This window comes from Hemitrygon akajei, chromosome 17 (assembly GCF_048418815.1).
Source record: "Hemitrygon akajei chromosome 17, sHemAka1.3, whole genome shotgun sequence".
Classification (NCBI taxonomy): domain Eukaryota; kingdom Metazoa; phylum Chordata; class Chondrichthyes; order Myliobatiformes; family Dasyatidae; genus Hemitrygon; species Hemitrygon akajei.
Window position 1 is genome coordinate 44793179 of NC_133140.1, and position 12764 is coordinate 44805942.

At 43.4% G+C, this 12764-nt stretch overlaps 1 long non-coding RNA gene across 1 annotated transcript in view; it reads right to left on the reverse strand.

The window, feature by feature from the left end:
- Positions 1 to 1081: 1081 nt before the first annotated feature.
- LOC140740655 (uncharacterized) overlaps positions 1082 to 12764 on the reverse strand; it is a 74581-nt gene continuing 62898 nt past the window's right edge. Inside the window, exon 3 of the long non-coding RNA XR_012101898.1 lies at positions 1082 to 1145. This is a non-coding gene — a long non-coding RNA (uncharacterized lncRNA). The remainder of the gene's footprint in view (positions 1146 to 12764) is intronic.

The following is a 12764-nucleotide window of genomic DNA, read 5'->3' on the forward strand; positions in this document are numbered from 1 at the left end:
CTAAATCACTATCTCAAACAGCATTAATAATAGCTTTTAAAAAGTTCTTAAGTCCTGGCGGTAGAATTGTAAAGCCTAATGGCATTGGGGAGTATTGACCTCTTCATCCTGTCAGAGGAGCATTGCATCGATAGTAACCTGTCGCTGAAACTGCTTCTCTTTCTCTGGATGGTGCTATGTAGAGGATGTTCAGAGTTTTCCATAATTGACCGTAGCCTACTCAGCACCCTTCGCTCAGCTACCGATGTTAAACTCTCCAGTACTTTGCCCACGACAGAGCCCGCCTTCCTTACCAGCTTATTAAGACGTGAGGCGTCCCTCTTCTTAATGCTTCCTCCCCAACATGCCACCACAAAGAAGAGGGCGCTCTCCACAACTGACCTATAGAACATCTTCAGCATCTCACTACAGACATTGAATGACGCCAACCTTCTAAGGAAGTACAGTCGACTCTGTGCCTTCCTGCACAAGGCATCTGTGTTGGCAGTCCAGTCTAGCTTTGTGTGTGTGTGTGTGTGTGTGTGTGTGTGTGTGTGTGTGTGTGTGTGTGTGTGTGTGTGTGTGTGTGTGTGTGTGTGTGTGTGTGTGTGTGTGTGTGTGTGTGTGTGTGTGTGTGTGTGTGTGTGGTCCGTTATGATGTTACTGGCCCTTTTCTGGCACCTTTCTTTAAATATGCCCAAGATGGCAGTTGGCTGGTGCTAGTGATGCACCAGGCAGTTTTGACTACCCATTGTAGATCTGACCTGTCTGCCACAGTGCAGTTTCTGTTCCAGCTGTTCCAAGCAGTAATACACTTTGTCAGGATGCTCTCTACTGCACATCTGGACATGCAAAATCCAGCTCTCTTCAGCTTCCTCAGAAAGCAGAGGCATTAGTGAGCCTTTTTGACTGTGTAGGATGTGTACTGGGACCATGTGATTATGTGTGTGATGCGCACTTTCAGGATTATGAAACTGTTCGCAGTTTCCGCTGTAGAGAGGGGTGTGAGTACTGAGAGTTTTCTTGAATCACAGGAAATGGCAGAGAAACTTACCTTCGAGCACTAAATGGCTGTGATAGCATCAGCTTCCAGTTCTCAGTTCCGGAGGATCAACATAACATAGCATGAATATAGGTAGCTTGCCGATAATGTGATTATTGAATTCCTAAGGAAAATTGCAAAACAGAAATTTGTGTTATAGCAGTACATGCTGTAGTTACCTTTCAAAGCACAGAGTTAAAAGGGTTTTCTAACTGGTTTTCACAAGTGCGCTGTAACAAATGCCCAAAAAGCTGCAAAGCCATATTTGAAGTTGCTGATGACACCACTGTTGTTGGCTGAATCAAAACTAGCCATGAATTGGTATACAGGAGGTAGATTCTGTCTCTACTTCCTGAGGAGACTGAGGTCCTTTAACATCTGCCGGACGATACTGAGGATGTTCTACGAAGCTGTGGTGGCCAGTGCTATCATGTTTGCTGTTGTGTGCTGGGGCAGCAGGCTGAGGGTAGCAGACACCAACAGAATCAACAAACTCATTCATAAGGCCAGTGATGTTGTGGAGGTGGAACTGGACTCTCTGACGGTGGTGTCTGAAAAGAGGATGCTGTTCAAGTTGCATGTCATCTTAGACAATGACTCCCATCCACTCCATAATGTACTGGTTAGGCATGGGAGTTCATTCAGCCAGAGACTCATTCCACCGAGATGTAACACTGAGCGTCATAGGAAGTCATTCCTGCCTGTGGCCATCAAACTTTACAACTCCTCCCTCGGAGTGTCAGACACCCTGAGCCAATAGGCTGGTCTTGGACTTATTTCCACTTGGCATGATTAACTTATTATTATTTAATTATCTATGGTTTTATATTGCTATATTTCTACACTATTCTTGGTTGGCATGGCTGTAACAAAACCCAATTTCCCACGGGATCAATAAAGTATGTCTGTCTGTCTGTCCATCCGTCTGATTGAAAACCTGGATGAAGGGTACCACAACAACAACCTCTCACTCAATGTCAGAAAAACCAGAGCTGATTATTGACTACAGGAGTTGGAAACCAGAGGATTGGAGGTGGAGTGGGTCAGAAAATTTAAATTCCTTGGTGTTATCATTTCAGAGGATCTGACCTGGGACCAGCACATGAATATTACAAATAAGTCACTCTGCTTTCTTAGACACGTTCAAATTTCCGGAGAATGTTACTCAGGTTGTCAGCTTTTTGGATAAAGATATGAATATAGACTTGGATTATAGACTTCTTTTTCAGTCCTATAGGTTTTTTAATATTCGATGCTCTATGTTTTTCACCCAATCTTTCTCATATTTTTGAGTGCTGAGGAGGGGGATTTGAGGAGTCAAAACACCTTTTGCCTTATTGTTAGGTCTTTAGTGTAGGGTGGGGCGATTTGGTGTTCGTGGCTATCTGGAATTTCAGAGTTATATATTTTGATATATTTTGAAGCTTTGAACCTTTGAACCTTTTAGATTTGTTATGTCATCTGAAACTTTGACAAAGTTTTATATATGCACAGTGGAGAGTATTCTGACTGGTTGCTTCATAGCTTGGCATGGAAAAACCAATATCCTTGAACAGAAAGCCTACAAAAGGTAGTGGATATAGCCCAGTCCAAAGCATGAAAAGTAGTACCGGCCATGATCTCTTCTTGCTGCTGTTGTTGGGATAAAGGTACAGGACCCACACCATCAGTTTCAAAGTTCAAAGTAAATTTATTATCAAAGTACATATGTGTCTCCATATACAACATTGAGATTCATTTTCTTGGAGGCATTCACAGTAACGCAATAGAATCAATGAAAAACTGCATGCAAAATGGACAAGCAACTTATATACAAAAGACAGCAACATCTGCAAATACAGAAAGAAAAAAGAAACAAAATAATAATTATAATTAAATAAGCAATAAATATTGAGGACATGTGATGAAGAGTCCTTGGAAGAGAGACCACTGGTTGTGGGAATAGTTCATTGCTGGGATGATTTAAGTTGAGTGAAGTTATCCCTTCTGGTTCAAGAGCCTGATGGAACAGGAGTAATCACTGTTGCCGAATTTGGTGGGGTGGGGTCTTAAGGCTCTTTGCTGATGGCAGCAGTAAGAAGAGAGCATGACTGCGATGATGGTGGCCGCCCTTGATGATGGATGCTGCTTTCCTGCGACTGCACTCCTTGTTGCTGTTCTCAATGCTGTGGAGGCCTTTACCTGTGATGGACTGGGCTTTATCCATTACCTTTTGTAGGATTTTCCATTCAAGGTCATTGGTGTTTCCACTCATTATTCTGCAACCATTCATTATATTCTCCAGCACACATCTATAGACGCATGTCAAAGTTTTAGATGATGTGCCAAATCTTCACAAACTTCTAAGAAAGTAGAGGCGCTGTCATGATTTCTTTGTAATGGCACTTATGTGCTGGACCCAGGACAGATCTTCCGAAATGATAAAATCAAGGAATTCAAAGTTGCTGACCCTCTCCACCTCTGATCATGGATCTCTGGTTTCTACCTCCTGTAGTCAATAATCAGCTCCTTGATATTGCTGATATTAAGTTGTGCCACCACTCTTCCAGATTTTTAGTCTCCCTCCTATATGCTGATCTGTCACCATTTTTGATTCAGCCAACAATAGCGGTTTCTTCAGCAAACTTAAATATGTCATCAGTGCTGTGATTAACCTCACACTCATAAGTATAGTGGACATAGAGCAGGGGGTTGAGCACACAGCCTTGTGGTGCACCTGTGCTGGTGGTGATTGTGGAGGAGATGTCATTGCCAATCCGACCTGACTGGGGTCTGCAAGTGAGGAAGTCAAGGATCTAGTTGCACAAGGAGCTATTGAGGATCTTATTGGCTAGTTTTGAGGGGATGAAATTATTGAATGATGTACTGTTGTCAATGAAGACCATTCTGATGTACACACCTTCACTGTGCAGATGTTGCAGTGTTGAATGAAGAGCCATTGAAATGGAATCTGCTGTTGACCTGTTGTGAGTGGATCCAAGTTGTCCTCAGGCAGGAGTTGAGATGTTTTATCGCCAGCCTCTCAAAGTGCTTCATCACTGGACAATAGTCACCACGCTCCTATTCGGCAACAGTGTAACTGAAGCCTGCTTGAAGCAGGTGGGTAGCTCAGGCAGCCGAAGCGAGAGATTAAAGATGTCAATGAACACTCCAGCTAGTTAATCAGCACAGGTCTGGAGTACTCAGCCAGCTGATTTATATGTGTTCACCCTTTTGAATGGTACTCACAATATTATTTATTTATTTGTTTTTTTGTTTGTTCATTTCTGTGTTTATTTCTTTTTTCTTTCTTTATTGTTTATATATTTGTTTATTGTATTTGCACACTTTGTCTCCTTTTGCACATTGTTTGCTTGTCCGTCCTTTTGTGTAGTTTTCCGCTGACTCTGTTGTGTTTCTTTGTATCCACTGTGAATGGCCCGTATGAAAATGAATCTCAGGGTAGTATATGGTGGCATATATGTAACTCGATAATAAATTTACATTGACCTTGAACTTTGAATTTTATAACCAATGCAGCTGTGCTCCCTAATCCAGCAATAATGCTGTAACCCAATTCTGTTATGGAAACATACTTATTGCAAATCCATACCAGTAATAGCTCCTATTTTCACTTACACCATGCATCATGGCCAGACAAATTTTCCTTATCGCCTTTGGAAAAGTGTGAACCACTGATTTATAATAATTAGAACATTTGAACATTAGAATATTAGAAAGTTTTTGACAAGAACAGGCCATTCAGCCTAACAAAGCTTGCCAAATTCCTATTCACATAATGTCTTGAAATTGCTATCGAATTTAGATTTGAAAGTCTCTAAGGTACTACTCTCAACTACACAGCTAGGTAGTTTATTCCATGTGTCCACAACTTGCTGTGTAAAGAAATGCTTCCTGATGTTAGTCTGAAATCTCCCTTTAACCAGTCTCCATCTATGGCCCCGCGTCCTTGTTGATGGATTAATTTCGAAGCAGCAGCTGGCATCCACCTTACTTATACCCTTAATGATTTTAAACACTTCTATCATGTCTCCTCTCATTCTACATCTACTTAGGTTAAAAAGATTTAATTATTTCAATCTTTCTTCATAGCTAATACCCTGAAGACCTGGAATGAGTCTAGTCACCCTTCTCTGAACGCTCTCCAGTGCCTTCACATCCCTCACAAAATATGGAGAGCAAAATTGCACACAGTTACTCAAAGTGTGGCCTCACAAGTACACTATGCAGCATAAGGAGAATGTCTCTCGACTTGAACTCCACTGAGTGCATTATACAGCCCAACATTCTGTTAGCCTTCCTGATCACTTTTGTGCATTGTCTAGATGTTGCTAATGATGAGTCTACCAGGGCACCCAAATCCTTCTCATACAGTGCACTTTCGAACTCAGAAACACGCCCCCCCCTCCCCATTATACTGACATAAGGGGTTAAATGTTATCTACACTTCATTTGTATTTCCTTGAGTTTAAACAGTTGAGAAGTGACTTAACCAAAGACTAAGGATGACATGAAAGATTTCCTTTAGTGAATCAATCTAGAATAAAGAACTATAATCTTTCATTTAGAACTGTGATATTTTGGACAGAAACCAGGAATATTTTTTCGACAAAGAAAATATTGGAAAGCCTGGCAGTTGTTCTCCAAATGTCAGTAGCTGTTGGAACGATTGAATTTTTGAAGGAGACCGGTAATGTTTGGTCATCAGTAATATTTGCATTCAGTAGTACAAAATTATGAAGAGAAAAGAAAGCACACAAACAAACAGAGCACTGTTGCCTCTCATGCGGCTCCCTCAGGTGATACCCCTTTCATTCTTCGATGGGTTTCTCCACTCAACTTAGCCCCACCAAATGTTGTAGCAGAAGGAGCCAAGACTGTATTCCTTCCCCACAGAGCCATTGCATTGGCTACACTGAGCTTCAGTGAATCCCTCGGCACGTATTCCTGTAGCCGGGACTGCACCAGTCTACAGCATTCCCTTACACAATGCTGGAAGACCGACAAGTTTGGAGCAGAGCAAAGGACATCCTTCATGGTGATGGTGACCTTCCAGAAGCACTTGCTGTGTGTCCCTGAAAGCAACCCATAGGTCAGAGAGCCCTCTGATACGCAACTGCTAGGGTTACAGGTGTCAGCACATTGCACCTGATAACCAAGTACTTCCCAGTTATTGACAGAGAACACTATCCACAGACCTAGTTTTTATTTTAACATCTCAATGCACTTCAGGCAATTCTTGTAACACACCTCAGCCTCTTCAAACCAGATCAACGGCAGCTTTGGGAGACAGACCTGATGGTTGGATCAGTCGGGCAGGTTACTGGAAAGCCTGGTATCGTTCTTCCTGCTGTGACTCTGGTCCCTGACGGAAATCTAAACTGGTGCCATATTCTGATCAATCTGTGAACTGACCATGGATTCGAGCAGAAGACGGTGACATTATCCATGTACAGGGAGCTTTTGTTTCGTGTGCCTCCACTGCCTGGCAATATCACCCCCTTATGTTCTTGGCCTTCCTGATGGATTCAGCAAAGGGTTTTATACATCACAGAAACATAACAGAGGAGAATGGATAACCCTGTCCAATTTCAGACTTAATTGGGAAGCTACTGAACTCTCACCCTTTTATTTGGACTGCATAATGAATCCAATTTCTGATTTCCTTCCCAAACTCATTTGGGAGAGCACAACCATCATGTATGTGTGTGATATCCTGTCAAAGGCCTTCCCCTGGTCTAAGTTCACTAAGGGCAGTTATCCACCCCTCTGTACTTCACACAGGTGATGGTATCCCTGAGCAGCACAAAGCTACCCCAGAGACTTTCTTGCCAGAAACAGCACAGGTTTGATTTGGGTGGATCACCTGTCTCAGAGCAGATCTGATTTGGCTGGAAGTGGCCTTAGACAGGATTTTACAGTGCACAGCCAACAGTGAAATAGGTCTCAAATTTCTGATATCCTCTGTCTTCCCCTTCTGCTTGTAATAATGTCCTTCCTCATAGAGACTGACATGCTGCCCACCAGAACCATTGTATTATACCCTTCCAGCAGGTCTGGACCCACCCTGTCCCACAGAGCCAAGTACAGATCTGCCAGTAAGCCATCACTTCCAAGAGGTTTATTCATGTCACAGGAACGAATAGAATCAGTCACCTCCTCCAGAGTCATTGGCTGATTGACTCTCCTGCGTACTATCATCGAACACCTCTAGGAAGTTCTTTGTACAAGCTGAGGCCCTGTTCGCGCTGCAAGAAATCTCCGCCAACAACAGCAAGTTCTACTATGTGGCAGCATCACTCAAAAGCTCCACGGCTGTCAGATTGTTGAGTCTATTAAACCACCCACCTGAACTGAAAATTCACCTTTTACAGACTTTCGGACTATCAAAGTCTGAGCACTCCAAACAGTTGCTGTCCTTGCCCAGCATCAGTGATGCTAGGTCTTTAAAGCTAATGGCCCCACATGCTATCTCTCCTGGGAAATCACCAACCTTGTTTTATTTTTAAAGAATTTTTCATGCAGCAAATGCCTGATCAAGTTCACATAGCCCTCACTAATGCACCTCTAAAGGACCATAAGGAGCTTGCTAAAATCGCTGATAGTCCACAGTCAGTCAGGCAGCAGTACATAATTCTTCCTCTTTTCCCTGCCTCAATAAGCCCAGTCAGTGAGGATTCTAACATATTCACATAAAACAGACTACTAACTAATGCTGTGAAACAGACAACGCCAGGTCTGTGTTTTTTTCCACGCTCGCTTTTGTACGAACGCTAAGAGATGCTGACCGCCTTGCACATGCAACAGTGCCAGCACATCAGGACATCAGAGGTCTCTGACCACTGTGAGGACATCAGAGATCTGTGATCACTCTGGATTCCAGCTGCTAGGGTCATCTACTGTTCATTACAGACTCCCTTTCAGGGCCACACTTCCTGAGTGACATGGGTGCTCAAGTGAGTGTGCTGTCAGCATCGCCTATTGATGAGAAGACAAAGAGCGACAAATTCTTTCTGGAGGCCGCCAGTGGCAGCAGGATCCAGACTTACGGGACATGATGGGTAACACTCTGCTTTGGGGGCAATGTTACACATGGAAATTTGTCCTGGATAAGGTGGCTAGACCTCTGCTCTGTGCAGATATCCTGTGTGCCCAAGAATTGTTAGTCAATCTTGAAAACTGCCGGCTTGTGCTCCCCCAATAAGTTCCCCACAACAACTCTGTCAAGCGCGTGTACCACTACAGACTTTCCAATGGCTGATGGACTCTGTATTACTTAGATTTTCTTTTTGTTTACCTGGATGACATACTTGTCGCCAATGCATCCAACTCCGAACACATATCTCATCTCCACACATGTTTCTAGTGCTTAAGCCAACAAGGATTGATTATTAGCCCTGCTAAATACCACTTTGGGTTGTCAACCATTGACTTTCTCAGCCATTGCATCTCCGCAGAAGGTATGAAATCCCTCCCATCAAAAGTAGCCACTATTATGGATAAAAAACGACCAGGAGTTTTTAGGTATGGTGAATTTCTATGTCATGGTGACTAGGCCATTTGATGATACCAACTGAGCCCTTTCCAACACAACCTTACTGGCGTATCTGCTTCCCAATGCACCTACAGCCATTACTACTGATACTTCAGACTATACTGTGGGTGCTCTGCAGTAATAGTTGGTCAAAGGCATGTGGCAGCCACTTGCCTTCTTCAGCCAACACCACTGTCCGCCTGAAAGGAATACATCACGTTTGACCGCGAGCTCCTCTGTTTCTATCTGGCTGCCTGCCATTTTCATTTTCTTCTAGAGGGTCACCATTTCACAACGTTCGTTGACCACAAACCCCTAGTGCATGTGATGGCCAAAATATCAGGCCCTTGGTCTGCACGACAGCAACACCACCTGATCTACATATTAGTGTTCACAACTGATGTACAACATATCAATGAGAAAAGTAATGCCATGGGTGCTTACCTCTCACAGCCAGCCATTGAGGCCATACACATAGGGGTTGACTATGCCAGCATGACAGCCGACCAAGCTGCTGACCAAGAGGTCCAAGCTTATGGAACAGCAGTCATGGGCCTGTGGTTGGCTGACATTAAGTTCAGGAAAGCTGGGGTTTTTCTCAGCCAGTTGCCCTCACCCCACATGCCCATAAATTAGAGGTGAACTGTTTTTATCTCTATACATGGCCTTTCTCATCTGAACCAGAAGGCCTCACAGAAATTGGCTGCACTAAAGTTTGTGTGACATGGCCTTAGGAAGGACGTGCATGATTGGAGTTCAGCCTGTGTGAAGTGGCAGAGCACAAAAATTAACTGTCATATAAAGGCACCATTGGCAATTTTTAAGGTCCCTGAGCGATGGTTGACCATGTCAAGGAGGACCTTGTTGGTCCTCTTCCCTCTTTCTGCATTTCACACATCTCCTTACCATGGTGGACCGTACCGCCGGTGGTCAGAGGTCATCCCCCTAGCACCGACTACGGCCGCGGATGTGGCTTGGGCATTCATCAACACCTGGGTTGGCATCCTATCCAATATTTCCTCTGACTGCCATCCCCAGTTCATATCAGACCCCTGGGCTGCGATGGCCCAGAACCTTGGCATTAAGCTACTTCACACCATGGTGTATCACCCACTGTCCAATGGCCTATGCGAGTGGTTTCACTGTTCCTTACAAAATGCTCTGAGGGCTTCCCTGACTGATGAGTGTTGGCATGATCATCTCCCGTAGGTCCTGCTGGGGCTCAGAACAGCTCCAAAAGAGGACTTGCAGTAATTCGCGGCTGGGGTAGTCTACAGACAGATGTTACGAGTGCCGGGTGATTTCATTCCTGATGACTGCTTGGTCAGCTTGTCAACAGCATTCCATCCTGAATTTATTGAGGGGGTAAATTTAATTCCTTTGCATCTATTCCTACTTCCCATCATGACCTATGGCTCTCTTGGGATCCTGTTGACTAACATTCTATCCTTTTTGTTTTAGTCCATCATGATGCACACCAACATCCCCTTTAGGCCCCCTTACGATGGCCTGTTCCACAATTTGGAACAGAGAGAAAAGCCTTTTATCATAGAGAAGAGGAGTAAATTGTGTTTCAGTTGAATGCCTTCAACCAGCCCACCCAGTTTTGGAAGAGTCCCCTTCCCTGTCCCTGCCATCACAACATGACCATGAGTGTGTCAACACACCTCAGGATGAGCCAGAGGCACCTGCTGTTCCTCCACCCATGGAACGTGGGACCCGAGCCAGGCAGAACGTCCAAACTCAAACAGGTTCACAATGCTGGTTTTAGTTAATTCTGTGTAGGGTAATGTAATTGGTGGAAATATACATAATTCACAACCACCAACATTGAGTTGGGATTCACTTTAAGAGATGGGTTTGAAGTGATTATGTAATTACATTAAGTACTTTTACTGTGCTTTGTGTTCAGATATTTGGATTTCAATAAATGAATTGCTATGGTTTTTCTTAAATTTAAAATGCCTCATGTTGTTTTATTTGCAAAAACCTTACAATAGGCACGATAATACATACAGTAGCAAAAATTAATATTAGCACAATCCCTGAGTGGCATGGCTTGAAGATTAATGGTGCATGGGACGTTGTCCTGGTGCCGCATTTTAGCAAGAACAAGTACACAGCAGTTCCTCATCTCACGCTGGGTTGGCCGCAGACGAAAGCTGTTGAGCTTGTCTTCCAGCGAGCGAAAACTGGAGAGTCATTTCTGATGGTGGAGCCAGCTGGCAAGGGGCAGCCCCTAACCCAGCATGCCCACCGCACATCTATTCTCTCCTACACCATCTCCAGGGCCTCCTCCCCCGGATGGCTGCAACAGGCTACGGGGCGGCATGACAGTCTGGTCCATGCGACATCCGAGGCCACGCAGCTGCCCGCCAACCGTCTCGCCAATGAACCAAAGAGCCAAACTTGCAATATTTTGCATTGCCAATGTCAAACTGGGCTTGTGATGACAAGAAAAACATAGAAGACACCCATTTACACCACCTGTTGGAACCAGAGAACTCGCTGCGACCAAGTGTGCTGGCATCTCCCCTGAAGTCCAGAGCTGCTGGCCAATCTCCATTCGGCACTACCGTGTCGTCCAGCTGCATCAAAGTCACAAGCCGGAATCGCTGGATGCTTTAAGTCTAATCTGAGAACAACCAGCAGAGCATAAAGCTTGTTTCATATTAGAGTGATTAAGACTCGGTGTAAATGCGATGTAAATGGGTTAAGTGACATCAGTACATCATTGCTGCATCATTTTCATGCCTCAGTACCTGACCAAAATCAGCAGGATGCAAAATCCATGTCTGCTGTCTTTGAACACTGTCATACAAACAGATTCAATTAGAAACTAAAAACAATTGCAAGCTGTCATTTTACATCATCTGTTTGCTATAACCAGGGTGTGGTAGTTCTTTTATTATTTCTCCCTATTAATGATTATTTGTGAGTCTGCCCTGACTGCTTGATGAAATCTTGATTTTTCCCTCATGTGCTCCTTACCAAACATATATGAGTGCTGTGAAACATTAAACTGCTTTATCTAAGTAATGACATCTCTTGTGATTAAATCACTAGGATTTTTTTAAATTGCGCTATTAAAATACTTTGTTGTAATTGTAATTATTAATGGAATATTGTCACACCACTCAAAGAATTTAATTATAGGAAATGACGAGAACCCTGGAAGCTGCTGGTTATGGAGAAAAACACAAAACTATTCACAGAAAATACGGCCATGCCAATCTAGCTCTGAAGTTCAGATTGGCACAAGATTGTGAAGCCTAGGTGCATGACCTTCTAAAGTAGCTACTTGGTCTTTTTATTGTTGTAACTTCCTGATAATATCTATACATTGAGTCTCGGTACAAACCTGATGTTCAATGCTCAGCAGAACAAGTTATACAGAAACACTACTTCTCCAAAAGAAAAAGAAATTTTGTAACATGATGCTTTGCGGACCAAATGCGGTGAAATTAGGTTTCTTTTCATGCTTCCTTTAAATGCTGCAGATTTGTGAAATTATGTTTCTTTGCCCAAGGGTATGTGTCAGCAGACACTGTAAAATTGCAGGATACATAATGGGCTTCAGATGATTAGCACAGGAAAAAAGAATTAGGGCTTGTATTTTCCTTTAGTTATGTTAATGACCCTGAGACTAGTCATCCATTGGGAAACTAATATGTGCTTTAAAGTATCAATTGAGCTACTCACACACCCCTTTAGTGGCACGTTTACTGATACAAAATGGTGTATTCTGCATGAGTGTGTTTCAGAAAAACATTATTGCATGCAGCATGGTAAAAACTATATTGTCTTGAAATCCACATATTTTATTAATAAACTTTGAGATAGAAATATCACAGGCAGAAATTATTGCAAATTAATGAAAGCTGACTTTTGCGATGCTGACATTTGTTATGTTCTCATCAAACCATTTCTAGTGTTTTCTGGAGAAGCCAAGATCTTCCTCCCAGGTGCTGATTTGGTGGACCCCAGGCTCATCAAGGTGTTCAGAACACGATAGGATGTTATGGCTGGAAGTCACCTGGAAAATGGGGTCTCATATGGCAGACTGCTGTTTATAGACTTTAGTTCAGCATTTGGCACAATCACACCCCTGAAACTGATGGGGAAACTGTCCTCGCTGGGTTTCAACACCTCCCTCTGCAACTGGATACCGGACTTCTTAACAGTAAGGCCACAGTCAGTCCTTATGGG